Source organism: Alexandromys fortis, unplaced genomic scaffold (assembly GCF_014885135.2).
Source record: "Alexandromys fortis isolate MF-2015 unplaced genomic scaffold, M_Fortis_MF-2015_v1.1 scaffold_5, whole genome shotgun sequence".
NCBI classification, from domain to species: Eukaryota; Metazoa; Chordata; class Mammalia; order Rodentia; family Cricetidae; genus Alexandromys; species Alexandromys fortis.
The window spans coordinates 31,026,319-31,034,399 of NW_026067924.1; positions in this window are offsets into that span (position 1 = coordinate 31,026,319).

Genomic DNA, 8,081 nt, shown 5'->3' on the forward strand with positions numbered 1-8,081 from the left:
ATAGTGTTTTCTATTTCCATCCATTTGCATGCAAAATTCAAAATGTCATTATTTTTACCACTGAGTAGTACTCTAATGTATATTATTCCACACTTTCTTTATCCATTCTTCCATTGATGGGCATCTAGGTTGTTTCCAGGTTCTGGCTATTACAAATAATGCTGCTATGAACATAGTTGAACAAATGCTTTTGTAGTATGATTGGGCATCTCTTGGGTATATTCCCAAGACTGGTATTGCTGGATCCTGAGGTAGATTGATTCCCAATTTCCTGAGAAACTGCCACACTGATTTCCAAAGTGGTTGAACAAGTTTGCATTCCCACCAGCAATGGATGAGTGTTCCCGTTACTCCACACCCTCTCCAGCATAGACTATCATTGGTGTTTTTGATTTTAGCCATTCTGACAGGTGTAAGATGGTATCTCAAAGTTGCTTTGATTTGCATTTCCCTAATCACTAAGGAGGTCAAATATGACCTTAAGTGTCTTTTGGCCATTTGAACTTTGTCTTATGAGAATACTCTTTTCAGTTCAGTACCCCATTTTTTAATTGGGTTAGTTAGAATTTTCATGTCCAGTTTCTTGAGTTCTTTATATATTTTGGAGATCAGACCTTTGTCTGATACGGGGATGGTGAAGATCTTCTCCCATTCAGTAGGATGCCTTTTTGTCTTAGTGACAGTGTCCTTTGCTTTACAGACGTTTCTCAGTTACAGGAGGTCCCATTTATTCACTGTTGCTCTTCTTGTCTATTTGTTTGTTTTTCGAGACAGGGTTTCTCTGTAGCTTTGGAGCCCGTCCTGGAACTAGCTCTTGTAGACCAGGTTGGCCTGGAACTCATAGAGATCCGCCTGCCTCTGCCTCCTAAGTGCTGGATTAAAGGCGTGCGCCACCACTACCCAGCTTAAGTTTGGGCTTAAGTTTTGCACAAGGAATATGTTTTTAAAAAAATCAGAGAGGAAAGGTGATCATGCTGTGCTCAGAGAAGTTCCAGAAGAATATCAAGGTAAATTTTAAAAAGAATATTATCTACTGAGTTTCAAGGACACACCTGGACTTATATATTTCTTTAATAGATATCTCAATTAAGAACTTTTTGAGACAGTTTTTCCTTATATACTCCATGCTGACCTGAAACTCACAGAGATCCACTCACCCCTCCTTCCTCTAGAATGCTGAGAAGAAAGACATAACACTATACCTATATATTTGAAGTCTCTTAAATAAAAGGAAAAAATATCAAAAATCAATAAAACTGCTACTTACATATTAATAAATTACATATTAATAAATAATATGAATCAATAACAAAATAAAATCCTATGAAATGTACCAATACAATGAAACTGTCATGTTCTTATTAATAATGGAAAAATTATATGTTCTAATGGGGAATGTGAAATTGCTTTCAGGAATTAAGCAACATGTAAAAACTAGACATTTCATGGCCCTCCCACAGCCAGAATCTCTGGTGATGTATGTGGCTCCTGATACCATTGAAGACCATGCTGATGCCAGGGTTCTGGGCTATTACTTGGAGCCATGGTCACATCTGAGCCTGGGCTGCTATTGGGGACCAAGTCTAGGTCCTTGGTCCTACCACAGTCAGTAACTGTGCTGATGTCTGTGACCCGTGGTGACACCAAAGGACACACAGGTGCCCAGGGGCTGGGCCACAACTGGTGGCCATGTTGGTGTCTGAGAGCTGTGCTGTCTCCAGGGCCAGGCCGATCTGGGTGGCCTGTACTGCCATATGGTGGCATGGTGTCATCAGGGCGCAGGCTTCTGTCACTGGTCATGTCTGGGTCTGTGGTCCAGCACTAGCCATGGTCTGGGTTGATGTCTGTGGCTCCTGCTGCCTCTAGGGGATGTGCAGATGTCTAGGGTCTAGACAGCAACCTGAGACCCTTTTGATGTCTGAGAACCTTGAGGCCACTGGAGCCGTACAGATCAAGGTGACTTATGCTCCCACTGGGGCCATGAAGACTTTCAGGCAGACCTGCTGCTATGGCCCTACCTGGATCTGTGGTCCTGCTACCACTGGTGTTTGTACAACACCGGGTCACAGGAGCAATGCATGTTGAATTCTGGGGGCTGTGCTGAGCAGTCCCCACCTTTCCCTGGCCCTAGGATAGAAGGCTGTGCTCCTAGATGAACACCGCAGCAAGAGATCTGGTCCCACCTCACATGGGAGAGCTGGCTGCAGCACTCAGAGAAATGGCCCCATCCCTCACCAGGGGCATGGGAGAGCTGCTCCTAGGGCATTGACCTAGGAGAGCTGGCTCTGTCCCTCACCTGAGGGGGGCAGTCCCAGTGGCCCAGACCAACCAGCTCAGCTACCACCAAGACACAAATTCTAAGCCTTTGGTTGGCCCACCCTAACATCTTCCCCATTCTACTGAAGTTTGTGAAGGGACAATAACTGCAGGATCTCCATGACTCACGGCAATAGCACGAGACCGAGAGGAGTGAGGGTCCAGTGATGACAGTGTGCCAGAAGCCTTGAACCAGACCACTCACCCGTATTTCTAGCACTTGGAAGGCAGAGAAAGGAAGATCAGGAGTTAAAAATCATCCTCAGCTACATGTTATGTTTAAGGGCAGCCTTTGAGTTACAGGAGAGACTATCTCAATACACACAAAACCCAAAACAAAGCAGAAATAAGCGGGTGTGACACACACCGAAATCCCAATAGTCAGGCGGCATAGGCAGGATGAACTACAAATTTGGTGCTAGGCTGGACTTCATAACTCGCCAGCTGAGTTTCATAGGAACCGATTTCAAAAACCAAACCAAAGTAACACACACACAAATGGTGGAAGTATTTGTTCATAAAGATATATCATGTAAAAATTAACATAGGATTTTTTGGAAAATATCTCGGTAAGTATTGCTGATGCTCTAAGAGGATTAATATTTAGAATATGTGAATTTTGTTGCTTGATCATAAAGACTTCAGTTTCAGAACTACATAGGTACTGTTGGCCCAGTAACTTTTCCCTGGTGGCTGTTTGCTCTGGCCGCGCCACGAGGGGGCGCTCATGTAGCACAGCCACGCAATCAACGGATGACCAGGGTATTCTGATGTCAGGTTCTCAGCAGCATAGCCTCATCTAGATTCTCCCTAGCCCTTTCTGGCGCTGCAAGTTCCATTGAGGACGAACAGTGGTAGGTTTCCTAAATGCCATCCTCTTAGCGGAGAAAGTGGCACGGCGGAGGTGGGGAGGGAGCGCAGGGTGGAGGGGAATCATAATCTGCTTAAGAAAACCACAGTCAGCTTTCTAGGTAGCACAGAACAAGGTGGGGTTTAACTCGGTCACTCACTTAGGGAGAGCTCTCTGTTAGGAATTTGACACTTTTGATACAGCTTGGGTTCTGCGAGTCGATCAGTCCCATTGGGGTCTTTGAGAGTGGCGGAGAAAGTCTGATCTAGGAGAGGCGGCCGGTGACAAGGACATATGGGAGCCAAGTAGCTAAGTCACAGTGGCCAGCGAAGGACATCATCACTAAGACTCCATACTGGGTCTTTGGGGTCTGAAAGCAACAGCTCACTCTTCCGCACTGGGAGGAGTTTCTCATCAGCCCCAAACTGCGCCAAGGTTGGCGCAGACTACAGATCCCAAAATGCACTGTGCGCACCTCTTTCAAACACAAAAAATGCCATTCTTGCCAGGACTTCTGCAACTGTGCAATTACCCGAGTTTCAGAATCTAGAACTTCACGTTCTGACTCGATGATACCTGCAGTGGTCCTATCCTACCTTTGTTTGCTTCCGTTGTTTTTCTGTTTGTTTTAATAAACTAGTATCCTATATTATCTTCAGTGCAATGCTAGCAAGATACATAATATTCCCACCTCCCCTAAAAGTCCTTCTGTATTCTTCCTGTGACTATGACTGTGCAGAAATGGCCGGCTACGCTTTGAATTGCTACTTATCTTAATTTATCTCATAAGAGACCATAGGAACCTTCTTATATTTTGGTTAACAATTGTACTAAATATACATTCTGTAGAACGGTGTAGAAGAGTTTCTCTATTTTTACTTATTTTAGAGTTTCGGGAGGCTGAAGGACACGATGGTGACAGGACACAGTTCTTATTAGGAACTCACGCCTGATGGCTCAGCATGGGAGAATCATATGCAGAGATTCCATCAACAGGTAAGAATGTAAAGAACAGCTGTGGACCAATGATGTAATTTCTTCTTAGAGATCACTACCAAAGATCTCAGTAAAACCTATATCGTCCCTGGGAGATAGTGCTTTCTTTGCTTTTCTTTGTGTCAGTTCTCAAGACAGAGAAGCAAAACCAGCAAGGCCAGCCCCCGACCAAAAACTCATGTTAGTCCCTGCCTAAACTTGTTCACAATGAAAGATTGAAAATGAAATAAATCCAGGATAAAGGTCACAGAAGGTGAGTGGACAGTGTGCTTGGAAGGATGCAGCTCAATTCCTTATGATGAAATAAATAAATCCTGTCTTGAAAAGAATGAGTGTTAGGCATGTTAGCACTCAGGAGGATAAGCAGTAAAGGAGGGTGAGTCTGGGGTCAGCCTGAACTCTGTAGTGAGTCTGAGGCTACTCTGGGCTGTATAACAAACATATGACTAAAATAAAGAATTAAGAAACAGAAAGAACTCCAAATCATAAAATATTCAAAGTCCTTAAAAGTGACTTTTAAAATATTAAATAACAAAGTAGCCACAGTCAACAGAGCTATGACATTTATTACCTATTTACTTTTAAATATGTTTCAACTGACAGGTATTTGTGTATATTTGTAGAATAAACTCCGAGACTTTGACATCTGCATGCATCATTGAAAGTGTCGATGTAGGTGGTAACATGCACAGATCAGCACCAACTTCTGTGACCATTATGAGAACAAAAGACTTGGACTTCTGGGCTCATGTGCAGAATCAGGGACAAAAAAGAAATATTTGGCCACTATAAGCTGTTTTGTGGGTTTGTCTCAAGTGCAGGCTGGAACTAGCATAAAAAAGGGCTCATGGATTAGGGGGAGGGTGTTGTGTGCATAGCCAATCTGAAGACTCCTCAAAGAAGTCTGGAATTGGACACAGGGTACCCTCTGTGCTTGACTCCAATTTAGAAAACTTTGTTATGAAGTTAGTTTGTGCCTGTGGCTATCAGGCACTGTCACCTCAAATGCCATGCTGTTTCTAGCTGTGTACACAGATTAAAGGCTGAGCTCAGAACAAAAAAAAACTTTGTGAAGTACTCTTTGTAGTGATGAGGCAAGCAGGCCTGCGTTTCGTCCCACCCGGCTCCCGCATGGCTAGCTTTACACCCGAAATAACAACACACAAATTGTATTCATTTAAACACTGCCTGGCCCATTAGTTCTAGCCTCTTATTGGCTAACTCTCACATCTTGATTAACCCATTTCTAATAATCTGTATAGTACCATGAAGTGGTGGCTTACCAGGAGAACTTCTAGCCTACATCTGTCTCGGGTCGAAGAATCATGGTGTCAGACTCACTTCCCTTCTTCCCAGCATTCTGTTCTGTCTACTCTACCCACCTATGTTCTGACCTATCAGGCAAAGCAGTTTCTTTATTAATTAACCAATGAAAGAAACACTTAGAAAAAAAGGCCTACATACATCAACTCTACGTTGTGATGAGGAAAGAATTTTGTGCTAAAGGGAAGAGAAGAGGAAGAAACCACAATAAACTTGGCCAATTCTGTCTTTATTATTTTATCTAAACATTTCTTGAGGCAGCATCTCACATTACCCAGAGTGTCTTCTACATTATAAGTAGCCAAGGTTTACCTTGAACTTCTGTTACCTGCATGCTAGGATTATAGGCATGAATTAGTATTTCTACTTCTCTAGTGGTAGAGATCAAATACAGGGTTTTGCACATGTGAGGACAGCACTAACCTAGATTCATCCCCAGCACCACTTCTGCCTTTAGGGGACCCAGATACATAGAAGGAAGGGCTGAACACAAGAGAGCTGACCTTCAATGTCTCTGGAGTTAGTTCTGATGGGACAGATACAGAATATGCTGAATAGTGCTCAGACTCAAAGTTCGAACCAGTTGTCTCTTTATATGTAGCATTTTCTGTAATGACTAACTATGGAATGGCTACCAACTTTGATCCCACATATGGTGCCTTCTTCCTCTTGAAGGAGTCACAGAACCAGTATCTGAGAGTACGCTTCAGCTATGAGGAAAATTATTCTTGGCCAAAGAATTGGAAAAGCAGGCACAAAAGGTCCACTGCAGAAGCCACAGTAAGTGAAAAGAAATGAAGGGAAGAAAAGGAAAAACATTAATGTTCAGGGTCACTGCTATACAAGTCAAGCATGGGCAGATTGGATTATGATGAAGTTGGCACTCGTCTGAACTCAGACTACTTGGGCTAACCTTACAAGTCTTTTGTCCTTTTGTTATTATTTCTTCACAAGTAAGCAAGATTTGGGTGTAGAAGAATCCAGCCAAATCACGAGTATGTAATCAGGGCAGGGCAGAATTGAGTGAGGTCATGCATGCAGTACAGATTAGAACATGCTGGAAAACAAAAACCCCTGTGGCTTCCTCAGTGTCAAGGGATGGTCCGTTTTTCTTCTTTGTCTGTGAGGCTTGGCAGAGTTGTCAAGGATTCAGTTCTGTCTTTGTACAATTGGTTGAACAACAAATGCTCATCTTAAGAGACTTAAGGAATTTTGAGTCTTACAGGAGAAGGGAAAAAGGATCCAAGGAAAGGACAAAGGAGGAGATAGGAAAGCAGGAACAGGAAGGAGAGCAGATGAGAGACTGATTACTTGAGTCTCAAGTAATACAACAATCCTGTATTTCAAATAATTAATAATTAATACTTTCTCTGATCTCATTCCTATAGAAGAGTTGTCGGACCTGCTTGGCAAGGTCTGAAGGCCTGGAAATATCTAGATTTACTACAGAGCAGAAGGGGCTTTGGCTTTATTTAAAACAATCCCTGTATGCAAAGCAATTTACTCTTGTGCACACTGGTCCTATATAGGTGCTATGAACGCAGGACAATAGGTGAAAATGGCAGGGGACCCCACACACACAGTAAATCTGTAGAGAGAGTGAGTGAGATATGATGACCTTTCATTTGACTGACGGTCTGAATCTAATGAAAATGGAAGAATGAGAAGAGGAAATGGGGCCCAATGATTACAGCTCTTATTGATTTCAGACCTCGATGAATTCAGACCTCGATGGATGGAGACTTAGTAGAAACCATAGAGCAAGAGGGCCCTTTAGTGTAGTGTTGAAATTTAGGTTTTCCTTGTGAATTAGTCACAAGCAGTAAACACATGGGTAGTTACCTGAAGTACATTTTAAGTATGAATTAACCTCCTAGGGAAGCTTGAGTTTCTGCACTAACAGTGAAAGGTGATATCAGCTTCTCCCTAGCAGAAATGTAGACTGAGAGAAGAGAATATGTAGCTAATATTTGGACTGAAAGGATGACTGAGTGTGCAAGGGTGCTTGTCATACCAGCCTGGAGTTCAAACCCTAGAATCCAATATATGTGTAGTGTGCTTTCAGTGTGTGTGTGTGTGTGTGTGTGTGTGTGTGTGTGTGATTTTAGTGAGTAAGTGAATGAGATTATATATGAGAAGATGAGTCAGTTTGTAGGAATGCATTTCCATATGTGGGTATGTGTGCTCTCTGTGTTTTAGTTGTCTATTGTGTGTATTTGTCATGTATTTTAGTATTCAGAGTGTATGACTATTATTTTATAAGTGTGCACTGTGTTATTGAGTGTTTATATAGATGAATGTCTGTAATTATAAGTGACTGTGTGAGCATGCCAGTGCACTATCATGTGTGTTTGAGTGTGTGCATTTGACTAGGTGCTAATGTGTGTGAAAGAGATGTGTCTGTTTAGTGTGTGTCTCGCTGACTGAAAGTAATTGTGTGCAACTGTATACATATGTGTACCAATGTGTGTATGTGTATGATGTATGTATGTGTGCATATGTGTGTGTTTGTGATGTATGCATGTGTACATGTGTCATGTGTGTGTACCCATTGTGTAGATGTGTTATATTTGCAGGTACATGTACTTGCATGCAT